Genomic DNA, 22994 nt, shown 5'->3' on the forward strand with positions numbered 1-22994 from the left:
AAAGAGAGACTGTGAAAAAATTTTGGAAGTCACTGAGTTCATCTGGAAGGTACGAGATTGTTTTCTACCATCTGCAGAAAGGAAGACTTGAGAACTAGCTACCTGGTGATAAATGCACACACCTGCATTATGCGGCCTCTTCTTTCTTTCCTTCCTTTCTTTTTTTTAAGATTTTATTTACTTATTTGAGAGGTAAAATTACAGAAAGTGAGAGGCAAAGACAGAGAGAAAGGTCTTCCATCCGCTAGTTCACTCCCCAAATGGCTGCAATAGCTGGAGCTGTGCTGATCCCAAGCCAGGAGCCAGGAGTTTCTTTTGGATCTCCCACATGGGTGCAGGGGCCCAAACACCTGGACCATCCTCTACAGCTTTCCCAGGCCATAGCAGAGAGCTGGATCGGTTCTAGCCAGGACTAGAACCAGCGCCCATATGGGATGCTGGAGCCGCAGGTGTAGGACCAACCTACTGAGCCACAGCGCCGGCCCCACAACCTCTTTCTAAACTATTGTTCAGATCATCTTCTCTTCCACTTTCTTTTCCTGTATTTCTGGAAGTAGACTCTGCATGTTGCTTTAGTTAATACAGCTCTTTTTGTCCTTGTTTTACCTTTTCTTGTCTGTGATTTCTGATGATATGCAGTCATTGAAGAATGTTCTCTTTTTAAAAAATTGAACTCTATTTTTATTTATTTGAAAAGATTTGAGAGAGAGAGAGAGAAATCTTCCATCTGCTGGTTCATACCCAAATGCCTGCAGTAGCCTAGACTTGTGTTAGGTCAAAGCCAGGAACCTGAATTCAATCCGGATCTCCCGAGTGGCAGGGACCCAGTGAGCCATCACCTGTTGCCTCCTAGGATGGGCATTAGCAGGAAGCTGGATTGGAGGCAAGGGCAAGAATCCATCCCAGGCACTCTGATACGAGAAGCTGGTGTCCCAAATGACAGTTTAACCCACTGCACCACAACACCTGCCTCCCTTCTTAACTTGAAGTGTGACAAATTTTTTTTACTCTCAAATGCTGACCTTGAACTCTCTTGATACAGCCTCAGTTCCCTCTTAGCTCAAGGATTATAGTAAGTGGGGATAAAATTTCATTACCAATTTTGGTCAAAAATGTTTAACATTCTTAATTGAAAAAAATTCACATACGTTAGGTATAGGAAAAAAGTGAACTAGCACAAAATATTATAGAATGAACACATCCTCCCCAGAACTCTAGTCCCTGCTGCAGACCAAAACATTACTGTCTCAGGTGATAAATTCTAAGTAACAACATTCTAAGGCTGTATTTGCCTTCTGGAAAAAGAAAAAACACAAACAAAACCCTCAAATGTGAGCTATTTAACTCTGTGCCTTGCTTTTTTTTAACCTTTCAATATAATATGGAGTTTTTTTCTATAAAGAAAAATATTGATATAACTCATTCTTTTTCATGCCTTCGTAGGATTCTATTTATGGTGTGCCATTATTTAAGATGTTTTCAATTGGGCCAGCGCCATGGCTCACTAGACTAATCCTCCACCTGTGGCGCCGGCACCCTGGGTTCTAGTCCCGGTTAGGGCACCGATTCTGTCCTGGTTGCTCCTCTTCCAGTCCAGCTCTCTGCTGTGGTCTGGGAAGGCAGTGGAGGATGGCCCAGGTGCTTGGGCTCTGCACCCGCATGGGAGACCCGAAAGAAGCACCTGGCTCCTGGCTTCAGATAGGCGCAGGCGCCGGCCATAGCGGTCATTTGGGGGGTGAACCAATGGAAGGAAGACCTTTCTCTCTGTCTCTCTCTTACTGTCTAACTCTGCCTGTCCAAAAAAAAAAAAAGATGTTTTCAATTGATGAAACTTCAGGTTTTTTTTTAGTTCTTTAAGGCCACAATCCGAAAATTTCTGTGAATGGCTATACAAAACTTTGTCTAAGAACACACAAAACTTTTTACAATATTAATTAAATAATTGTCATCTCAAATCCCAAAGAAGTTTGAATTGGGAAGAACGAGTATTTTCCTATTTTGTGATAAACACAAATGTCTGATGTTTTGTGAGTCTTTCATCTATGAAAACCAGAGACATCACTGACACTAGGCTCTGCCACAGAGATAATGAAGAGAAAAAAAAATGAAAGTTTATGACATTTAGAAAAACAATCCTTTAGAATAATCACCATCGAGTGGATTCATAGTGGCTTACATCGGAATGGGCATTTAGCCTAGCAGTTAAGACACCCATGTCCCATATTGAGTTCAACTCCCGGATCTGGCCCCTAACTCCAGCTTCCTGCTAATGCAGACCCTGGGTGGCAGTGGTGATGGCTCAAGAACTGAGTTTCTGCCTCCCACATGGGAGACCTGAATTGAGTTCCTGATTCTCAGCTTTGGCTTTGGCCCAGCCCTGCTGGCATCTGGGGAGTAAACAATGTCTTATATAGCAAGTACACAGATAATATGCTATATTGGATAATATGCTACTAGATTATTTTTCAACACAGCAAACTTCCCTGAAGGTGCTTTTATATTACATGGACAACATTTTCCACGTCAAACAATACTACTACTTTTATTTGGGAAGAGATGTTTCATGGCCCTCACCGTGCTGGGGGCAGTTCAAGTGCCCACGCGCCTCCCCCCAGTGGCATCCCCAATTAGGAAGGCCTGATTCAGGGGCAGAAGGTGGAGATGGTAGGGTGGAGACATAAAACAACGTCTGATTGTGAAGGTTTGGAAGCCATTCTTCAGGATGTAGTCTTTTATGGCGCGGGCCCTGGGGGAACACAGAGGCTCTGATCAGGAGGCAGAATAAATTAGGGGAGGGGTGAGGGCGAGAGAATCAAAAAGGACACGGCAGCCGTCCAGTGGAGGTGATGAAAGCTCGGGCTAGAGTGAGAACAGCAGGAACGAGGAAGGAAAAGGACCCAGAGTGAATCCTAATCTTTCTTCTGTCCTGGCAGCCTTGAGAACACAAATCCCATTACTTGGCAGTGATTCACCTCATGAAAGATGTTCTTACACACACAGCTGAAAACCTAAATGCAAAGGCTAGGCCAGCAAAGTGTACGAAGCAAATCACGAGGCCACATGAGAACAGAGAAGCCACCGTCCTCAGAGCTCAGTGCTGCTCTCACTGTGTGGACTGCTTTTGCCTCTCTGGGTCCTCCGTGAGCCATAACCATCACAGAGCAGCAAGGCCAGGCCTCCAAGAAGGGAAAATACTCAGCCATGATTGATGGATTCAAGAAATTACTAATGCATGCTGGGTACGTAGATTGTTTAAAGACAAACATTTTAAGGATATTTATATAAAAGCTAAATACCGAAAAGTTTGAGAAATGATAAAAGAAAATAGAGTTGGATAAAGAATCTCAGGGTGGGAAAGATCTGTCAGCATGAGACCGGCGGCAGGCGCTCTAGAGTACTGAGCTGACTGTACTAAAAGGAGAAGGAAAAAGCCCTTCTAACAGCAGAAGCAAACCAACAAAAACAACAGAAAGGACCCAAACAAAATTAGAAGGCAAGCGATAAGGTGGGAAAACTATTTGTGGCCGGCGCCGCGGCTCACTAGGCTAATCCTCCACCTTGCGGCGCCGGCACACCGGGTTCTAGTCCCGGTCGGGGCGCCGGATTCTGTCCCGGTTGCCCCTCTTCCAGGCCAGCTCTCTGCTGTGGCCAGGGAGTGCAGTGGAGGATGGCCCAAGTCCTTGCGCCCTGCACCCCATGGGAGACCAGGAGAAGTACCTGGCTCCTGCCATCGGATCAGCACGGTGCGCCGGCCGCAGTGCGCTGGCCGTGGCGGCCACTGGAGGGTGAACCAACGGCAAAGGAAGACCTTTCTCTCTGTCTCTCTCTCTCACTGTCCACTCTGCCTGTCCAAAAAAAAAAAAAAAAAAAAAAAAAAAAAAAAAAAAACGATTTGTAATGTCTATATTTAACAACAGATCACTGTGCCTAACAAGTAAGGAACTGTTAGAGATCTTTGGGAGGAAGAGGTTTTCTACCCAAGGTGCTCTTTGGAGAGAATAAAGCAGACTGAGTACATTGTAAAAAATGCCTCTCCTTTGACAGAACTGCCTGGACAGTGGCCAAACAGGTGCTACTGCTCCTAATGGAATCCTGTGCCTTAGCTTCTAGTCCAATCTTTCAGGTGGTGACGAGCTAGAAGGTGGCCCAAACATGAAAAAGGGCAGAGGGGGAATGTCTTGGACATGAAATGAAGATGGTATAGGGAGAAATGCTGAAAACAGTAAACAGAGAAACATGGAAGCGATCTCTTTTTTTTTTAAAATACTACACAGCATATTTAAAAAATACAATTTACAAAAATGCTAAGAAAGACCAGCACCACAAATTGATTATCGAGAAATACAGGTAAAACAGAAGAGGATTTGGAAGGCTGAGCTGAACTGGTGACACAGCTGCTTCTATGGAGAAGGGGGGGGGGGGGCAAGACCTTGGGTAAGGTTAAAGAAAATCTCCAAGGAGGTCAGGAAAATATGACAAAATGAATATCACTTCCGACTTGTGTTATGTAGGTATTTGACATTTCATTTATTTTGCTTTTCATGACAATGAATCCCTTAGAATTACTAAATTTCTACAAAAATATAAAATGTTGGAAATCTGGAGAGGTCGCTGTGGAAATGCTGAAAAGAGCTCACAGCATCAGTGTTAACAGCCGGCCAGCAAGTCTTCTTCCCCAAAGTTTTCTCTGTGCATTGCACATCAGTTTATTTATTTTTTAGGATTTATTTATTTTATTTGAAAGGCAGAAAGAGAGAGAGAGAGAGAGAGAGAGAGAGAGGGTCTTCCATCCACTGGTTTACTTCCTAGATGGCCGCAATGGCTGGAGCTGAGCCAATCCAAAGCCAGGAGCCAGGAGCTTCTCCCAGGTCTCCCATGTGGGTGCAGGGGCCCGAGGACTTGGGGCATCTTCTACTGCTTTCCCAGGCCACAGCAGAGAGCTGGATCAGAAGTGGAGCAGCCAGGTCTTGAATCGGCATCTATATGGAATGCCAGCACTGCAGGTGGTGGCTTTACCTGCTATGCCACAGCGCCAGTTCCACATACCAATTTATTTTACTAAAGACTAAAAGATAGGGATATCAGTCTTGTAGACTCAAATCATATTTTAAAAAGCCCTAGGTATATGCATTAGTTGCTGATGTGAACACCTTTGGCCCACTCTCATCTTTACTCGGCCTGGCCCCAACCCACCCATCCATGTCACCTCTCCTTAGGTGCTCCTACAGCCTCCATTTCCCATGGAAGTTCCCAGATATTCTACGGCCTATCCAGGAGCCAGAAACTATCTTTCCAAGCCACACAACACTTTGAGAAGTATATAAAGGCATCCAGCCCAGGGGACCAAGCCTACAGTAGGCACTTTACTAAATGTGTATTAAAGTTAAGCAGAGGTGTGGCAGGACCTGAGGTAAAGAGGTGGAGGTGAGAGAGCCTTCCTGGGGCTGGCGCTGTGGCATAGCAAGTAAAGCCACTAGCTCCAGTGCCGGCATCCCATATGTGCATTGGTTCGAGTCCCAGCTGTTCCACTGCTGATTCAGCTCTCTGTTGTGGCATGGGAAAGCAACGGAAGATGGCCCAAGTCCTTAGGCCCCTGCACCCATGTGGGAGACCCAGAAGAAGCTCCTGGCTCCTGGCTTTGGATTGGCCCAGCTAAGGCCATTGTGGCCATTTGGGGAGTGAACCAGCAGAATGAAGACCTCTCTCTCATGCCTCTCTGTAACTCTGCCTTTCAAATAAATATTTTTTTTTAAAGAAAGAGATCCTGCCTTTGATAATACTTACAAGGACAGTAAGTTCTATTATTGCAGCTTACACTGGGCATCAAATTCTTAGTTAGCTCTAGATATGAGTAATTTCACTTAATTCTTATTCGACTCTGGAAGATATTTTACTATTACTCCCATTTTATACATTCAGAATCTGAAGTTCAGAACCACTTTAGTCAAGTCTGTGTAACTAGGAAATGGGGATTCAATTTGGACCACTTAACTCTATAGCTCACGTTCTCACCACTATGCTCTATGTACTTACGGGCCATCCCTCTCCACCGGGTAGAACACATGTGGTCTCAGTGGCCCCAGGCTTGCCACCTGTAGCCCCAAGCATGGTACTCAGTGGAAAGATTGCGATTCTGACTTTCCATAGAGGATAGGTGAGCTTCCCAAGGGACTGAAGAAGGAAGAGTGGCCACAAATTAAATGATCTTCCAATCATTCGATTCAAGAGATTCACTTGGATCCTCCTTTCCAGTGACCAACGTGTGCTCTGTTTTTTCAGATGGAGGCAAGCCACAGTGCCAAGCCCCGTCCATTGCCGGGGAATTCGTTCGGGAGGCGCTTTGATGTCACACGCATCCCAGGAACACCCGGCTAAGACAGAGAGCGGCTGCGTGTTTATGCCTCTAAACAGAACCATTTGAGTACACACACCAAAAGACCTGCTCTAGGAGCACTGTGTTTTCTCCAATAGAGTGATTCATTGCCAATGTCTTCATTTTGGACACTGCCGTTGAATGTGAAGCCATATGCTCTAAATTAAAAGCACACTAAGCAAATCACAAGTTTCTCAAGATGGTGCTTCTAGTCTGTTTAGGCGTCTGTTGGTTGCCAAAAAATCCAGATGATACTGTAATTAAACAACAAATATTTTCTGCAAAATCAATCATTCAGCTGTTCCCAAATGCAATGATTATGATGTCTGGATGCTATGTTAAGAAATAGGTTGCATAACCAGACCTTTTTAGAAATGTTTGTTCCCTAATCCAACATTGTCCTGATCTTTCTCCAGCCATCTTATTATAAATCATTGTATTTAGGGCAAAGCTTTTTTTAGTTATCTGAGAAATAAAGAGCAGAACAACAGAGCCACAAATGTTGGCAGCAGAAACACCAATAACAGATACTCTAATATCTGCTTGACCAGAAGATTCATTCACAGTGAGGTTAATGTCATAATCAGCCAGGGTTCCTGGTTGCAGTCATCAGAAACCAACTGAGACCATGTTAAGCCAAAAAGAAACTAATTGAAAGGAATTTAGAGACTCAGAGAATTGACGGGAGGGTAGAGAACCCTGCTTGGACAACAGGCAGGATCCAGGGGCTGAAGCAGGTTATCCTCTGCTGTGACACTGGCATCTCCTACCAGAGTGCTGGTTTAAGCACTGCCTACTCTGCTTCTGATCCATCTCCTTGCCAATAAGCCAGGAAAGGCAATGGAAGATGGTCCAAGTGCTTGGTCCCTGCCATCCATCTGGAAGACCCAGTGGAAGATCCTAGCTCTTGGTTTTGGTCTGGACCAGTTCCAGCTATTTCAGTCACTTGGGGTGTCAACCGGCAGATGCAAGATTGATCTCTCCCTCTTCTTCTTCCTCTCTTTCTCCCCCTACTTCTTCCTCTTTCTCTGTCACTCTGGCTTTCAAAGAAATAGATGGGTAGATAGGTAAGAAATCTTTCTGAAAAAGCAACAGACACACACACACACACACACACACACACCCACGTACACACAGGCAGGATGCAGGGGTGCTCTGGTGGGCCAGGTAACACAACCAGGCCTGTTCCCTGCTGCCCTTCTGCCTCCCAAGTCCTTGCTTGGCGGGCTCAAGGTCTTTGAGCAGCATCAGCATGGCAGGGCCTCTTCTAAGGCCTCGCTCCATGTTGCCTGTGTAGTGGCGCTGCTTCCCTCCTAGGTGGCAGGGAGATTCCTCAAGGGGGACGAGGTTGCTGGGAGTCAAGGCCAAACATTCTGGTGCCAGTCTCCTAAAACAGAGTCTCCACCCAGGAATGTTTTCCTCCTTAGGCAGAAAACCAACTCTGGGAGGCTCAAGAAGAGTTAGGTAGTACCTGGCACCTGGTTGGCAGGGGCTGGCAAAGGAAGAGGGTCTTGCCTGGTAGGAATGGAAGCTGACTTCCCAGGCCCGTGGCTGGTGGCCATGTGGTACCAACAAAGGCTTCCCAAGTATGAGTCGGTGTGGAGGTTGCCTTCTGCACAATGCATCAGTTCTTAACCCCTTAACGGGCCCCTCCAGCCCTGCAGGGCAGAAGGAGATGTGTGGGGCAGTGGTGGTTGGGGCCAGAGGACGGAAACAGCACACAGGAACAGATGCTTATTAAATGAAGTGCTCTGCTCCCTGGGAACCTTTTGGGCAGGAGAACACATCGAGTCAGAATTAAGGAATTTCATGGCCAAATCCAGTCCAATTAGGAATGTGTGTTGGTGCTGAGGTATGTGGAACCGTTAGCAATGCTGTTCTGCATGGTTGACACTGTACTCAGGGCCAGCTGAACTTAGGTGCAAGCCAGCCTGGGGACTTCCTGGCAGACGGGCTGTAAGCAGTGAATGGTCAACAGAAGGACCACCTACCATGCAAGGTGGGAGGGGCTTGGGGGCCAGCTCTCTCCCTGGCCTGGAACCTGAACTTTCTGGGGGGTTAGGGTAGGAATGTGCCCCCCAGAAAGACTGTGATGGAGTTTCCTGGATGATCTGCAGGACTCCCACAATCCGGTAAAAATCACAAACAGAATAATTACAACTTCCATTTCTTTCCTTTTGGCCAGAAACTCACTCGATATAATGACATTGACTATAGCATCCTGATGGGTTAAGCTGTATGGGCAAACATGCCTCTAATTTGTAAAGTGGGGAAGTTAATTTGACTAAATGCATTACACTCTTGGGAGAACATATAAAGATTATTCACAAGAGAGAGAATAACCAAAGGTGCTTGAGGTGTCCTCCTAGGCTTCCAGTGTGGCGATAAAGATGCGCATGGCTAAGATCAGCGAGCTCCAGGAAAGAGTAGGAATTTTCGATGGGAAACAGTCAGCTGTCACATGATACAGGAAAATCTTACAGACGCCCCAGGCTAATGACTGCCAGGGTGCACATTAGAGAGCACTGGAAACAAAACCGTGGAAAGGCAAGGCTGTGTCAGGTTCAAGTGTATGGAGCTCATTTATTTTAAGATGTGCTGTTCTCTTTTAATTATTTAGATCCTTCACAGTATATTGCAGGTGGATTCCAGTCTGCAAGAGTAATAACATTTTAGAAATAGCAGATCTCACTCGAGTTCCCTTTACTGCTCTTGCTAGGTGGTGGGAGTTGATGAACGCTGATCATCAGGTCTATTTATTTGCTTGCTGACACCCCTTCCCCGTGCTAATGTGGACAGGGGTTGGGGGCTTTGGAATCTGGAGACTTAGGTAAGCTATGAACCTGCATAAGCTATTCTTGGTCACTGCACCTCGGTTTTCTTATTTACAAAAGAGATGAGAAGGCTCCTTGGCTGGCGCTGTGGCTCACTAGGTTAATCCTCCACCTGCGGCGCCGGTATCCGGGGTTCTAGTCCCCGTCAGGGCGCTGGATTCTGTCCCGGTTGCTCCTCTTCCTGTCCAGCTCTCTGCTCTGGCCCGGGAGTGCAGTGGAAGATGGCCCCAGTCCTTGAGTCCTGCACCCACAGGGGAGACCAGGAGAAGCACCTGGCTCCTGGCTTTGGATCAGTGCAGTGCGGTGGCCACAGTGCGCTGGCCGCAGCGGCCACTGAGGGGTGAACCAATGGAAAAGGAAGACCTTTCTTTCTGTCTCTCTCTCATTGTCCACTCTGCCTGTCCCAAAAAAAAAAAAAAAAAAAAAAAAAAGAGAGAGAGAGAAGACTCCTTAAAGTTGGTCAATGGGTCGACTGCTAATATATTCAAAAGGAAGTGTTTATGGGGCATCGGCCATGGCTATGTGCCGGGCACCAAGGATACATCACTAAGCAGAATGAGCAGGATCCCCGCCCTCGTGAATCTATGTCAGGGAGGGAGACAGCCGGAAAGAGAGGCTCTCAAGTAGCACGCGGCAGGGAGCCCACTACACAGTAGGTGCTCCGTCTTTCTTCCGCTTTCTCTGCACATCTCATCATCGCCCAGCCTGAATGAGAGTGGCAGTCCAAAGCTCATGTTGGAGCCTGGCTCCTGACCCCTGAGGTGATGGTTCTAAGAGACAGGGCTTCTGGGAGAAGGAGTGATCAGGTCATGAGGTGACTAATCCATTAAAAAAGGAGGTTGTCTTCCTCTTTTCCCTTGCCTACCACGTGAGGACACACAGAAGCCGGCACCTAGGAGGGATGGGCCCTAGGCAGGGACCCAGCTAGGGCCTCACTCTTGGACTTTCCAGCCTCCAGAACTTAGACAATGAGTTTCTGTCCTTTATAAACCACCAGAGTTGGGGCTGGTGCTGTGGCATGGTAGGTTAAGCATCCACCTGTGGCGCCAGCATCCTCAATGGGCACCAGTTCGTGTCCCAGCTGCTCCTCTTCTGATCCAGATCTCTGCTGATGGCCTGGGAAAGCAGTGGAAGATGTTCCAGTGCTTGGGCCCCTACACCTGCATGGGAGACCTGGAAGAAGCTCCTAGCTCCTGGCTTCAGCCTGGCCCCGCTCCAGGTGTTGCGACCATTTGGGGAGTGAACCAGCGGATGGAGGACCTCTCAGTCTCTCCCTCACTCTGTCTGTAACTGTGCCTCTCAAATAAATAAGCCTTTAAAAAAAATCACCTATAGTCACTCAAACAGACTAAGACACACATCTTATTTTCATCTAGAAATGATGGCAAATCTCAGAATTTCTCCACATGTCTGGTTTCTCATTGGTTTATGGAGAGGCTTGGAAATACTTCCTGGTTTTTCTTAATGCATGTTGCTCCCCCTCTTCGTGGAGGAACGACACAGGACCCTGTGCTGTTCTTTTGTCTGCTCAGCCCTCCCCGGGTTTGCTGCTGGTTCTTCCTGGGTTGGCTACCGTCCCTTCCACCTCCGTGGAAGGGCGGTTCCCCCTGCCACTTTCCCCACTTCCGCGGGGGAGCGGCACACCGCCGGCCGGCTCTCTCGGGGGCTGCACAGGTGTTCCTTCAAATAGATGTTCCTCGTGCATGTTGTCTCTCTCCTCCTTTATAGTCCTCTTCCATCAATCCCAACTCTGCTACCCACACGCCGAGTACGCTGCTCTCCTCCAATCAGGAGCAGGTCCTACAGTTTATTGGTTGAACTGGAGGCAGCTGTGTAGAAGCTGTTTCCTCCTCTCCCAGCGCCATATTGTGGGAGAGCAGATGCATAGAATAAGTCTTAATTCGAGTAACTTAGTCTAGTCTGAGTTGCTCCCAGTTGCTCCCCATAAATGCAGGTCAATTCTGCAGATCTTCAGCTCCCGTTCCTACTCACCCAGGGCACAGGGTGGGTGAGCTTATGAAAGGGAACCTCAATCACTTGAATCCAGTGTCTCTGAAGGGAAGCTTTATTCTTATTGCTAAGTTAATCCTGCACCCTTCAGCCTCACTCTGCTTGGAGCTTCTTAGGGATATATCTACACCAGCCCACCTAAAACAGTCCTAAAAGAGCACCTTTGAGCCGGCGCCGCGGCTCACTAGGCTAATCCTCCGCCTAGCGGCGCCGGCACACCGGGTTCTAGTCCCGGTCGGGGCGCCGGATTCTGTCCCGGTTGCCCCTCTTCCAGGCCAGCCCTCTGCTGTGGCCCGGGAGTGCAGTGGAGGATGGCCCAGGTGCTTGGGCCCTGCACCCCATGGGAGACCAGGAAAAGCACCTGGCTCCTGGCTCCTGCCATCGGATCAGCACGGTGCGCCGGCCGCAGTGCGCTGGCCGTGGCGGCCACTGGAGGGTGAACCAACGGCAAAGGAAGACCTTTCTCTCTGTCTCTCTCTCTCACTGTCCACTCTGCCTGTCAAAAAAAAAAAAAAAAAAAGAGCACCTTTGTCCACAAAAGGTGGACATATACGAGTGATTTTACTGTATGTGCAAGAGAGAGTGTGGCTTTGGTAAGGGCTTTTATTCAGATAGATTTGGAATCCCAGTATTCGTTATGGGATTCGGCGCAAATGATTTGACTTCTTTTTACCTCACTTTCCACATCTGCAAATGGGAATCTAAAAATCTAAAAAAAAAAAACTTTTTCAATAGGGGTACTGTGAGGCTTGAATAAGATAATGTATGCTGAGTCTGCACAAGTTCACGGTGGAGTCAACGTTCTGGTGCAGCGGGTGAAGCTGCTGCTTGCGATGCTGGCATCCTGTATTGGACTGCTGGTTTGTGTCCTGGCTGCTCTGCTTCTGATCCAACTCCCTGTGCCTGGGAAGGGAGCAGATGATGGCCCAAGTACTTGAGTCCCTGCCACCCATGTGGAGACCAATATGGAGTTCCTGGTTCCTGGTGGCTTGGCTCCAGCCCTGAGTGATGTGCCCATTTGGGGATGGAACCACTAGATGGAAGATTTTCCTTGTTATTGCTCTCACTCCCTCTCCACCACTCTTTTAAATGAATGAATGAATGAATCTTTTTTTTTAAAAAAAGAACAAGTTCATGGAAACTGTGTATTACAAAAAATGCATGGATTTCAAATATTTTTCATGCCAAAATAAACTTATCTTTTAATTCCACTTTCCCATGAACTTTCTGAAGTATTCTTGTGGCGTGCTGTAGGTGCTCGATCCGTAGAAGTGACTGTTAATGGCAGAACAGCAGAGCCAGGAAGTTCTGTGGGGAAGCAAAGTGCCTATGCTGTTCTAGATTTCTACTATCAAGCTAAATGTGTTTTTTTAATTGGTTAACTACATAACATTGGTGCATTCTGCACAGATGTTATTCTTTTTGCAGAAGAACTGGGAAAGTGATAATAAGAAAAGAAAGAAAGGAGGTGACCTTGGGCCAATCACATGCTCTGAGCTTTAGTTCTTCACCTGTCAAACAAGACAGACTAGATGATTTCTAAGATCCTTTTAAATCATTCTTTTAAAATTTTACTTATTTTTTGGGTTGACATTATGGCACAGAAGGTTAAGCCAGCACCAGCACCTCACATGAGCGCTGGTTTGAGTCACGGCTGCTCCACTTCCAATCCAGCTCCCTGCCAGTGCACCTGAGAAAAGCAGCAAAAGATGGCCCAAGTACCAGGGCCACTGCCACTCACACAGGAGACCTGGATGGAGTCCTAGGCTCCTGACTTTGGCCTAGCCCTGTGCTGGCCTTTGTAGCCATTTGGGGAGTAAACTAGCACATAGTAGATGGAAGATCTCTGTTTCTCCCTCTCTCTGTCAGTCCGCTTTTCAAATATATAAGTAAATAAAATTTTAAATTGTATTTATTTTCACTTATTTGAAAGATGCAGGGACAGAGAAACAGAAATCTCCCATCCTCTGGTTTATTCCCGAAATGCATGCAATAGACAGGGATGGCCACTTGAAGCCAGGAATTTCATCCAAATCTCTCACATAGGTGGCAGGGACCCAAGTCCTTGAGTTATCACCTGCTGCCTCCCTGAGTGCCCATTGAAAGGAAGCTGGATTGAAAGCAGAAGCAGGACTTGAACCCTGGCACTTCGGATGAGATGCGGGCATTTCAAGCAGCAGCTTAACTGCTGTGTCACAAGAGTGTTTTTAATTCTGAAGTTCTGTGGCTCCAGGGCTGAAAATCTATGGAAGAAATTTGCCCAAAAAGAAAAAGTCACATCTTGTCTCACCCTCTCTCCACGCCAGGCCATTTAACATTTGCATTTGTCATCACTAACCCCCAACATTAGCCTCATGTTTTCACAGAAAATCTTTGTCCATTGAAATGTGAAAAGGTGTGGTTTGCAACCCTGCCATCTTTTTGATTGTTTGGTTTTAATCTCAGAGAAAGTACTCTGAAATAACTTCGCATGATCATGAGGGGCCCTAAGCACCTTTAACCCAGAGACCCAAGAGTTTTGGGCTCCTCTCCTTTGTGAAGGTCTAAAATTGCAGGCACATATCGATAGTGTGCAAGATCTTAAGTCCACGGGATTCCACTGGTGCTCAAAGGAGAGCAATCAAAAACCTAAATTAATAATTATGTCAATAGATTTTCTTAAGGAAAGAAAAATATTATCCATGCCTGAGGCTGTTGGAAACAATAAGGTTCCAAGGAGGGAGGGAGAACTAATGAGGCAACCAAAAGCCCAATTTGATAATGTCCATTTTCAAATGTTGAGAGCAAATGTGGTATTATGACTTTTTCTTCTACAAGTATGTGTACCAGTGTTATGTGTCCACACATATGTATTTCCAATTTCTGTTAAATATGAGGGAGGGCTTTGAAAAGTTAATAGAAAATGTGTATTATGAAAAATTGTGTATCGATTTCTCTATCAAAATAAATTATAAAATTTTAATTTAAAATAATTTAAATTATTAAAATTATTATTACAAATATTTATTTTAGGGGACCAGCATTGTGTTGTAGCAGTTAAGCCACTGCCTGCAATGCCAGCATCCCATATGGGTGTCAGTTTAAGTCCTGGCAGCTCCGCTTCCAATCCAGCTCTCTGTTAATGCACCTTGGAAAGCAGCGGAAGATGGCCCAAGTGCTTGGGCCCCTGCACCCATGTGGGAGACCCAGATGAAGCTCCTGGTTCCTGGCTTCAGCCTGGCCTAGTCCTGGCTATTGCAGCCATTTGGGGAGTTGATCTCTCCCCACTCCCAACTCTGCCTTTAGAATAAATTTTTAAAAATTAAATGAAAATATTTATTTTCATATGAGAGAGAAGAGAGAGATCTTCCATCTGCTTGTTTTCTCCCTAAAAGCCCCCAACAGCTAGGGCTGTGCCAGGCTGAAAGCAGGAACTTGTAACTCCATCTAGGTCTCCCTCAAGGGTGGATGGGTTCCAAGCATTTAGTCATCAACAGCTGCTTCCCAGGATGCACTAGCAGGAAGACTGCTCAGAAGTAGAGGTGCTGGGACTTGAATCGCCCCTCTGGTATGGGCTGTGGTGTCCAAGTGGCAGCTTAACCTGCTGTACCATATCACTGCCCCCAAATTTATCTTTTGATACCATTTTTCCATAGGCCTTTGAATTACCCTAGCACATATACATATAGACACATATATAAAGGAAACTGGAATATATGTACACACATATTTTATATGTACATATGTGTGTATGTATGTATGAGGGTACTTTCAAAGTTCACAGAAACATGGAATTAAAAAATAATATACATTATGCATGAGTTTTTTTTTTAAAGGACAGAGAGAGGTTGATTATTGATCTCCCATTCGCTGGTTTACTGTCCAAATGCCTACAACAGCCAGGGCTTGCCAGGTCAAAGCCAGTAGCCAGAAAGTAAAAACTGGGTCTTCCACATGGGTAGCAGGTACCCCAGTACTTGAACCATCACGTGCTGTTTCCCAGGGGTTGCATTAGCAGGAAGCTAAATTAGAAGCAGAACCAGCACTCTAGCCAGGCACTCTGATATGAGATGTGAGCACTTCAAGTGGGGATTCACAGGGTGCCAAATGCCTGCCCTCCATGAACTTCATAATGATCCCTCATAAATCACTTCTCCAAGTTAGCCATAACCTGGACAGAGGTTTTGATAGACATTAACTACAGAAAGTAACAAGTTTTTTTATTTTAAAAAATTATAAAAGTGATTTATTAATTTATTTGAAAGGCATAGTGACAGAGAGGAGAGAAAGAGGGAGAGGGAGAAGATGAGCAAGAGAGATCTTCATCTACTGGTTCATTCCCCAGATGCCCTCAACAGCCGGGTCTGGAGCTCCACCTGGGTCTCCCATTGTGGGTGGCAGAGGCCCAAGTACTTTGGCCATCATCCTCTGCCTTCCCAGGAAGCTGGATCAGAAGCAGAATATCCAGGACTCAAACCAGCACTGTGACATGGGATGCCAGCTTAACCCTCTGTGTTAAAACACTGCCCCCAAGATATATTTTGACTAAGCTGTATTTTGACTGCCTTAGTGTGCACTCAACAAAATTATTAAAGAAATTAAACAAACAGGTATCTGTAGTTGTAAAGGGAGGTCTGAAACACTATGTAGGCCCTTTATGTTATAGTTGTTTGACCTTACTTTTCTATGTCACAAGGTGGCAAAAATGTTGAAATTTTTGCTTTTTTTGGTATTGGGCACACCTGGCTAGACAGAAAACTAACACACTTAATCATTTTTTTTTTCTGACTTACTTCCCACTGGTCATCACTGACTCCTTCACTATTTATTTATTTTGACAGGCAGAGTTAGACAGTGAGAGAGAGACAGAGAGAAAGGTCTTCCTTCCGTTGGTTCACCCCCCAAATGGCCGCTACGGCCGGCGCCTGCGCCGATCTGAAGCCAGGAGCCAGGTGCTTCCTCCTGGTCTCCCATGCGGGTGCAGGGCCCAAGCACTTGGGCCATCCTCCACTGCACTCCCGTGCCACAGCAGAGAGCTGGACTGGAAGAGGGGCAACCAGGATAGAACTGGCAACCCAACTGGGACAAGAACCCCGGTGTGCCGGCGCTGCAGGCGGAGGATTAGCCAAGTGAGCCGCGGCGCTGGCATCACATTTAATCATTAAAAAAAGGAAAATGCATTCAAATTGAGTTACAAAGCTTTCAGTTGAGTGGTTATACCAACTGTTAAACATTTGGATAATCCATTGTCAAAATAGCAGTTCCTGGGAGAATGGTGTTCTATGAATCTGCCAAGATATGTGAATTTGATGTCAAAGCTTACTTCCAATTTTAAATTTTAAATTTTATTTTTGTATTTGGGACACACACACACACAAGAAAGTGAGAGAGTTTAGAGGCAGAGTTTTCAAATCTGCTGGTACATTCCCCAAAAGCCGGGGTAGGGAGGGGTCGGAGCCAGGAACTGGGAACTCAATCTGGGTCTCCCAGGCGGGTGGCCAGAACTCAGCTAGCTGCTGCCTGCCAGGGTCTGCATGACAGAGAGCTGGAGTCAGAAGCCAGAGCCGGGCTTGGAACCTGGGCTGCGGGCATCTCAAGGGCTGGGCCAAACGTCCACCACTGATTTCACATGATTTCGGATTGTTTTAAGCAGACTCAGAGTCATCAGTAATCGAAGTGGCCGAGTACACAGCAGAGTCTTTGGAGCCTGAGGAAGGCTACAAGGCCACCGCAACCGAAGCTGCCACTGTGCGACCTTCATGCCGAAGGCAGGGCCACATCTAAATTGAGACCTTTTCATCTCATGGAAAATGAAAAATAATGAGCAATTTCTTTGGGTCATGTATCCCTGCTGCCAGAAAAATAAAAGACTTCAAATTTTTCAGTAACATACATAAGAGGCACCATTTTTGCTTTTATGTAAAGTATCAATTCCACATGTAATTGTTGAATATTTTCTAAATTAAGAGCCCATGTGGTGAGCGGGTGCACACAAAAAGATAATCAGAAAAATCTAAGCCTTAAAATATAGTCTGCAAGTAAAAACACATAAATCATGTTGGTGCGGCTCGGGCTGCTGTGAAAATCGCTGCTCACAGCCTCGTGTTCCTGTTGAGTTTGGTGCAAAGTGAGCAGGCCCGTGAGCTGCAGGTCACAAGACAGAGGCAACCACAACAGAGGGCTCCAAGTCCCAAAGTCCGAGATCAAACACAGCACCATGGAGATGTGCCACTGGATTTTAATAGAGTCTCTCCCAGAAGACGACTTGCATCCTGCTTCCTAATTTTTTTCCTCTACTGTTCAGTAAATTCATTTCAGCAAAGAGGCCAGTTTCTCAAGAGAGGACAATAAAACCCCTGTCTCTGAACATTGTGCTGTTTGTTTATTTGAAAAGCACAGTGACAGAGAGAGAGAGAGAGAGAGAGAGAGAGAAAGTAGAGAGATCTGCCATCTGCTGGTTTACTTCCCCCATGGCCTAGATAGTTTGAGCTGGGCCACATTGAAACCAGGAGCCAGGAACACTGCCCGGTTTCCTATGTAGGTGCTAGGGACTCAACTACTTGAATCATCATTTGCTGCCTTCCCAGGCGCATTAGCAGGGAGCTGGATCAGAAGTGGAGTAGCTGGGACTCGAACCGCACTCTGATATGGCACACGAATGTTGCAAACAGCAGCTGAACCTGCTATGCCACAATGCCTGTCCCACCATGCTTCCGACTCTAAGAGGTGGGACTATATTTCCTTATTCAGAGCTGGTTCCTTTAAACAACAGCTATAGATTTTCTGATAATCTTGTGTCTTCACTAATTTCCTGTTGCCATAACAAATATTGGAGAATAAGTACTTTATAAAGAATAGAAGTTTAGGGGAGCAAGGGTTTAGCCCCACTTGGAGTGCCTGAGTTTGATTCCAAACTCTGGCTTCAGATTCCAGCTTTCTGTCAATGCCAACCCTGGGAGGGAACAGTGATGGCTGAGGTAACTGCGTTCCTGCCACTCATGTGGAAGACCTAGATTGCCTTCCCAGCTCCTAGCCCTGGCCTTGGGCCAGCTCCAGCTGTTGTGGGCATTTGGGGAGTGAACCAGTGGATGGGAGTCTCTCTGTCTCAATAACTAATAATAATAATAATAATAATAATAGAAGTTTACTTGTCCAAGTTTATTTAACTTGGACTTCTTGAGAGGTCAGGAGCATGGTGCCAGCATCCGGTGAGTGCCTTCTTGTTACATCACGTAGTGAGATGGAGCAAGTGTGCTGACTCAGCTCTATTTTTCTCTTATAAAACCCTAATGCCAGGGCTGGTGCAGTGGCATAGTGGGTAAAGCCTCAGCCTGCAGTGCCAGCATCCCATATGGGTGCTGATTTGATATCCAGCTGCTCTTCTTTGGATCCAGCTCTCTACTATGGCCTGGGAAAGCAGTGGAAGATGGCCCAAGTGCTTGGGTCCCTATACCCACATGGGAGACCTGGAAGAAACTCCTGGCTTTGGATTGGTACAGCTCCAGCTGTTGCAGCCATCTGGGAAGTGAGCCAGCAGATGGAAGACCTCTCTCTCTGTCTCTCCGTCTCTCTATTTGCCTCTGCCTCTCTGTAACTCTGCCTTTCAAACAAACCAACCAACCAACCTTTAAGGAAAAAAATCACTAATGACATCATGGGGACCCTACTCTACTTTTCTCCCCAAAGCCCCACCTCCAAATACCATTAACATATGATTTTAGCAACTATGTTTCCAACACATGAAATTTCAGAGGACACATTCAAACTGCATCTCCTAGACTATTCTGTTGTCCACAAAGGATGCCTCAAAAGCTGACTGGTCTATCCCCCCACCTTACAGGAGGCCAGCCCAGGAGAGTACCTGTACCGAGTATGAGACTTTGTGACTCCAGGACAACCACAAAGGCATGTGCACAACAGAGGGTGGCTCTGTAAGTGCTCAGGCTCTGAGACACAGGCAGGGTGCAGAGGCGAGCAGACACCATGCTGCTTCCGCCCAGGGCTTTCAGTGGTGAGCTAAGTGGTAGAAGAAAGACAAGTTCAAGTGACTCCTGAAACTCTTCTTGGCTCAAGACACAAAGAATCGCTGGAAGTAATACATTATTCACTCAGGATGCATTATTCACGCTAGTCGAAACATTTGCAACCTGCAGACATGGTGGAGTTGATGTGTGAGACATATTCATCAGGCTTCCTCTGTGTGCAGGTCCCTAGAGCAGGAATTTTCAACCTTGGCTTCACATTAGAGTCATCTGTTATCTGGGGAACCGGAAAATGATTCCAATGGCCAGCCACATCCCTAGAACCGTACATGCCAACCTCGGGAGGTGGACGGGGGCAGGTCAGTATTTTGCGAGGCTCCCCTGGTGATTGTGAGCCACAGTCAAGGCTGAGAGCTGCCATGCGGAAATAACAGCATCAGCGGCATGGACCTGGCTCTCGGGGGCTCAGGGGGAAATGGTAACCTAACTTGTGGGGAGTGCCCAGTTTTCTAGGGTAACTACCTAGTGTCTACTGAAAACTTATTCCAGTTTTCCTCCTAAGGGTCAGAATCAAAGGCAGACAGCCTAAAAATAACTCACCAGCAGCATGCCTGGCTGAGGGCGATGCTGGAAATTCTAAGTTGCCTTTTAACTTAAGCTTATTGCCTTCTCCCTTTGAAATACTGTTACTATTAAGAATCAAGTCACAGATCAATAAAAGGTCTTATTAATCGAGTTAACAAGTGTGAAAGGTCCAAACCAAAACCAAGTCCCTATGTGTATGCTCTGGTACTTATCTATCCCTTTACCTAAAATCCAAGAAACACTTAATGGGGGAAAAAAATAGTAAAGCTGGTTGAAGAGGAGTGTATTTCCTTAAAGGAATGACAAGTGATACATTTTCCACACTAATTTATATCTACCCTTCATCTCCACAGGCTCAATTAATAAAAGTTATGCATAAATCATACGAGAGATCATTAAATCAACCAGTTCACAGTGCTGACTAATTGGTAAATAAATACTTTATGAAAACGGTGATGGGTGTACAGATCCTGTTTTTCTTTTAGAAAGGGGAGAAAAAAAGAAAAAAAAAGCATTATTGACAGCTTTAGTATGGACACTCACACCTCATCTACTTGAATTTTATAATGTTTTCCCAGTTTTTTTGGAGAGAGATGAACCCAAAAAGTGAGTCCCACAGAGGAACCATGGACCTGGATGAAAAGTTTAAAATCAAATAAAAAATTCAAATTTATTTAATTAGCCTGGTAGCTTGTACAGAAGACATTCTAAGCTGGGTGTTACGCATTTTTGTGGTGAGATGTTATTTTGGCAGTACATGAACACAACTAGAGACAGTGGAACAGAAAGCCAGACAAGGACAGGAGAGGACAAATACACAGCTCTTTGCCAGCGTACCTTGAAAACTTTTGAAAAAGGGTCTCATAAATTAGTTTTCTCCTTGAGGTTTAATTTTATCTGTACAGATTACTGATGTATATGAGAAACAGCACCTTGAAGAGAATTTTTTTCTCTTCCTTGTGTGAGACCAGAGTTTGAGGTCAAGCTGTGCTGCTTGTTAACTGCATGACCCTGGGCAAGCTGCAGACTCTCTCTGAACCAGATTCCTCATTAGGCAGGAATGCAGGTACTGCTTTATGAAGACGCTGCCCACTGACACCCGACACGGGGGGACAGCCCTTAACCCAGGTGTGGGCTATGCTCCAGGAACGTTTTTGGGGCTGTTATCCTTGTGCCCGTCTTGACACTTCTACAGTATAGGGCATAAGAGCCAAAGCTCCTGCAGGAATTTTTCGCTTTAAAATAAAAAAAAAGTTGAGAGAGGACAGGAAAGGGACAGAGTGGAGAAACAGAAAGAAAGCAAGGCCCCTCGGGAACCTGGATCTCGGGTCTGGAGGGGAGGGAGCGCACGCTGGGCACCTAGCTGGCTACTTGGCTCTCGCGGGCACCCCCTTCTCGGGCTGTGGGGTTGGGCGCCACAGCCTTGGCACTGGGCCCACACAGGGAGGTGGGTGATGAGGTCATCTGCCCTAAAGGCTGCTTCTCCCCCAGGCTTCACCCTCTCACCCCCTCCCCATCTGCCCAGAAGGCTAAGTTACTGTTTTCTTTCCAGAGTCTAAGAAAGGAAGCAGTTGCCGCACCCAAACCCTTCCCAAACTGCTTCCAAGCCTGAGAGGCTCCTGTGCTTTCGCTTCTTGGAAATTTCCCAGGCCTCCTGGCAGAGCACCCCCAACCATCATGAACTTGAATCTGCTAACAGTCTTGGAGTCACTTCTTCAGGAAGTTATGTTGCATGAAAGAAACTTTTCCTCTTCAAAGATTTTTCTTTTATTTTTGTGAAGCGGGTAACTAATAAGTCAACAGGCTGCCTTATAATCATTGGCCTAATCTGGGGGTGTATCTTATGTTAAAACAAGATGACCCTGCCGGCGCCGTGGCTCACTAGGCTAATCCTCCGCCTGCGGCGCTGGCACACCGGGTTCTAGTCCCGGTCGGGGCGCCGGTTCTGTCCCAGTTGCTCCTCTTCCAGTCCAGCTCTCTGCTGTGGTCCGGGAAGGCAGTGGAGGATGGCCCAGGTGCTTGGGCTTCCCCGAATCTGCACCAGCACACCCTTCCACAGCTGCCTCAGTAAACACACGCACACTCTCCTGGGAGACCGGGGACCCGCCAGCAGGCGAGCAGCTCTGCAGCCAAGCGTCGGGCTCTGCCTGTGCGGATTCTCCAGAAAGCACTGCTGCAAGTAGCTGGGACGCAGTGTACGGAACTTCCCATTGACTGCGACATGTTTAAGGCAGAAGGAAGTCTATTTGATGCTTGCCTTGAGTCATCCAACAAACGCTAATGACTATCTCAGTGAGCAAGGTGTCACAGAAGATATCCTTTTTATAAGATCCAAAATCCTTGGTCTGTGGATAACGCCTGCCCCTTGCTTACCTCTCTAAGCTAAAGTACACCATGCGCCGGGTGGGCCAGACTGCCCCTAGTTCCTTTCACGTTTCTTGCTTTCCTTTCTCTCTGTCCCTGGACTTCACCCTGTGCCTGAACACGTGTAACACTGTATAACAGGATTAGTTCCTACTCATGTTTAAAGTCAAGCTTAGCTGCAATTTTCTTAGGGTGGTCTTTTCTGATCCCGTGGACTAGGCTACGCTCCTTTGCCACATATTCTATAGCATCCCCAACGTCTCCTTTCAAACAACCTGTTTCCTGCTCATCATTATTTAAATGTCTGTCTTTCCTTCTGCAAGTTTCATGAGGGCAGGGACCATCTTTGTCTTGGTTGCAGCTATGTCCCCAGAGCCTAGTGCTTCATGCCTAGCACTCAGTAGTCGTTTTTTATATACTGGATTATTATTCAATTGAATGATAGATCCCTGATCCCTGCTTAGAGGAGCTTCTATAATAGAAGAGAGAGAATAGAGACACAGGTCAGTGTGTGTGTGTGTGTGTGTGTGTGTGTGCATATGTACACAGCAAAGTTAAAACCCAACAACCATCATCACCAAGAAAAACAAAATTGCAAACAAAGACTTGCCAGTTTCTGATTCTCCTAATACTGGAATATAGCCCATGATTTTAAATCCATATTTATGTTCATTGCTACTACTGTAGATATTTGATTATTGCTGATGAGAATAAGTAATATGAACTCAATCTTTTAGTCCTTAATCTTGTTCCTCTGTATAGTTTAAGCTTTCACATCTTTTTCAGGGGCATAGTGTTCAGACTTAACTTTTCCTGTATAGGCACAGTGTCTGGGGTGTTATAACTAATAGCAGAGTTACCAGCAGA

At 46.3% G+C, this 22994-nt stretch overlaps 1 protein-coding gene across 2 annotated transcripts in view; it reads right to left on the reverse strand.

Moving 5' to 3' along the window:
• Positions 1–22994, reverse strand: part of MYO3B (myosin IIIB) — a 474261-nt gene that overhangs the window by 34140 nt on the left and 417127 nt on the right. The window lies entirely within an intron of this gene.

This window comes from Oryctolagus cuniculus, chromosome 3 (assembly GCF_051225735.1).
Source record: "Oryctolagus cuniculus isolate XC-2025 breed Fujian yellow rabbit chromosome 3, ASM5122573v1, whole genome shotgun sequence".
NCBI lineage: Eukaryota > Metazoa > Chordata > Mammalia > Lagomorpha > Leporidae > Oryctolagus > Oryctolagus cuniculus.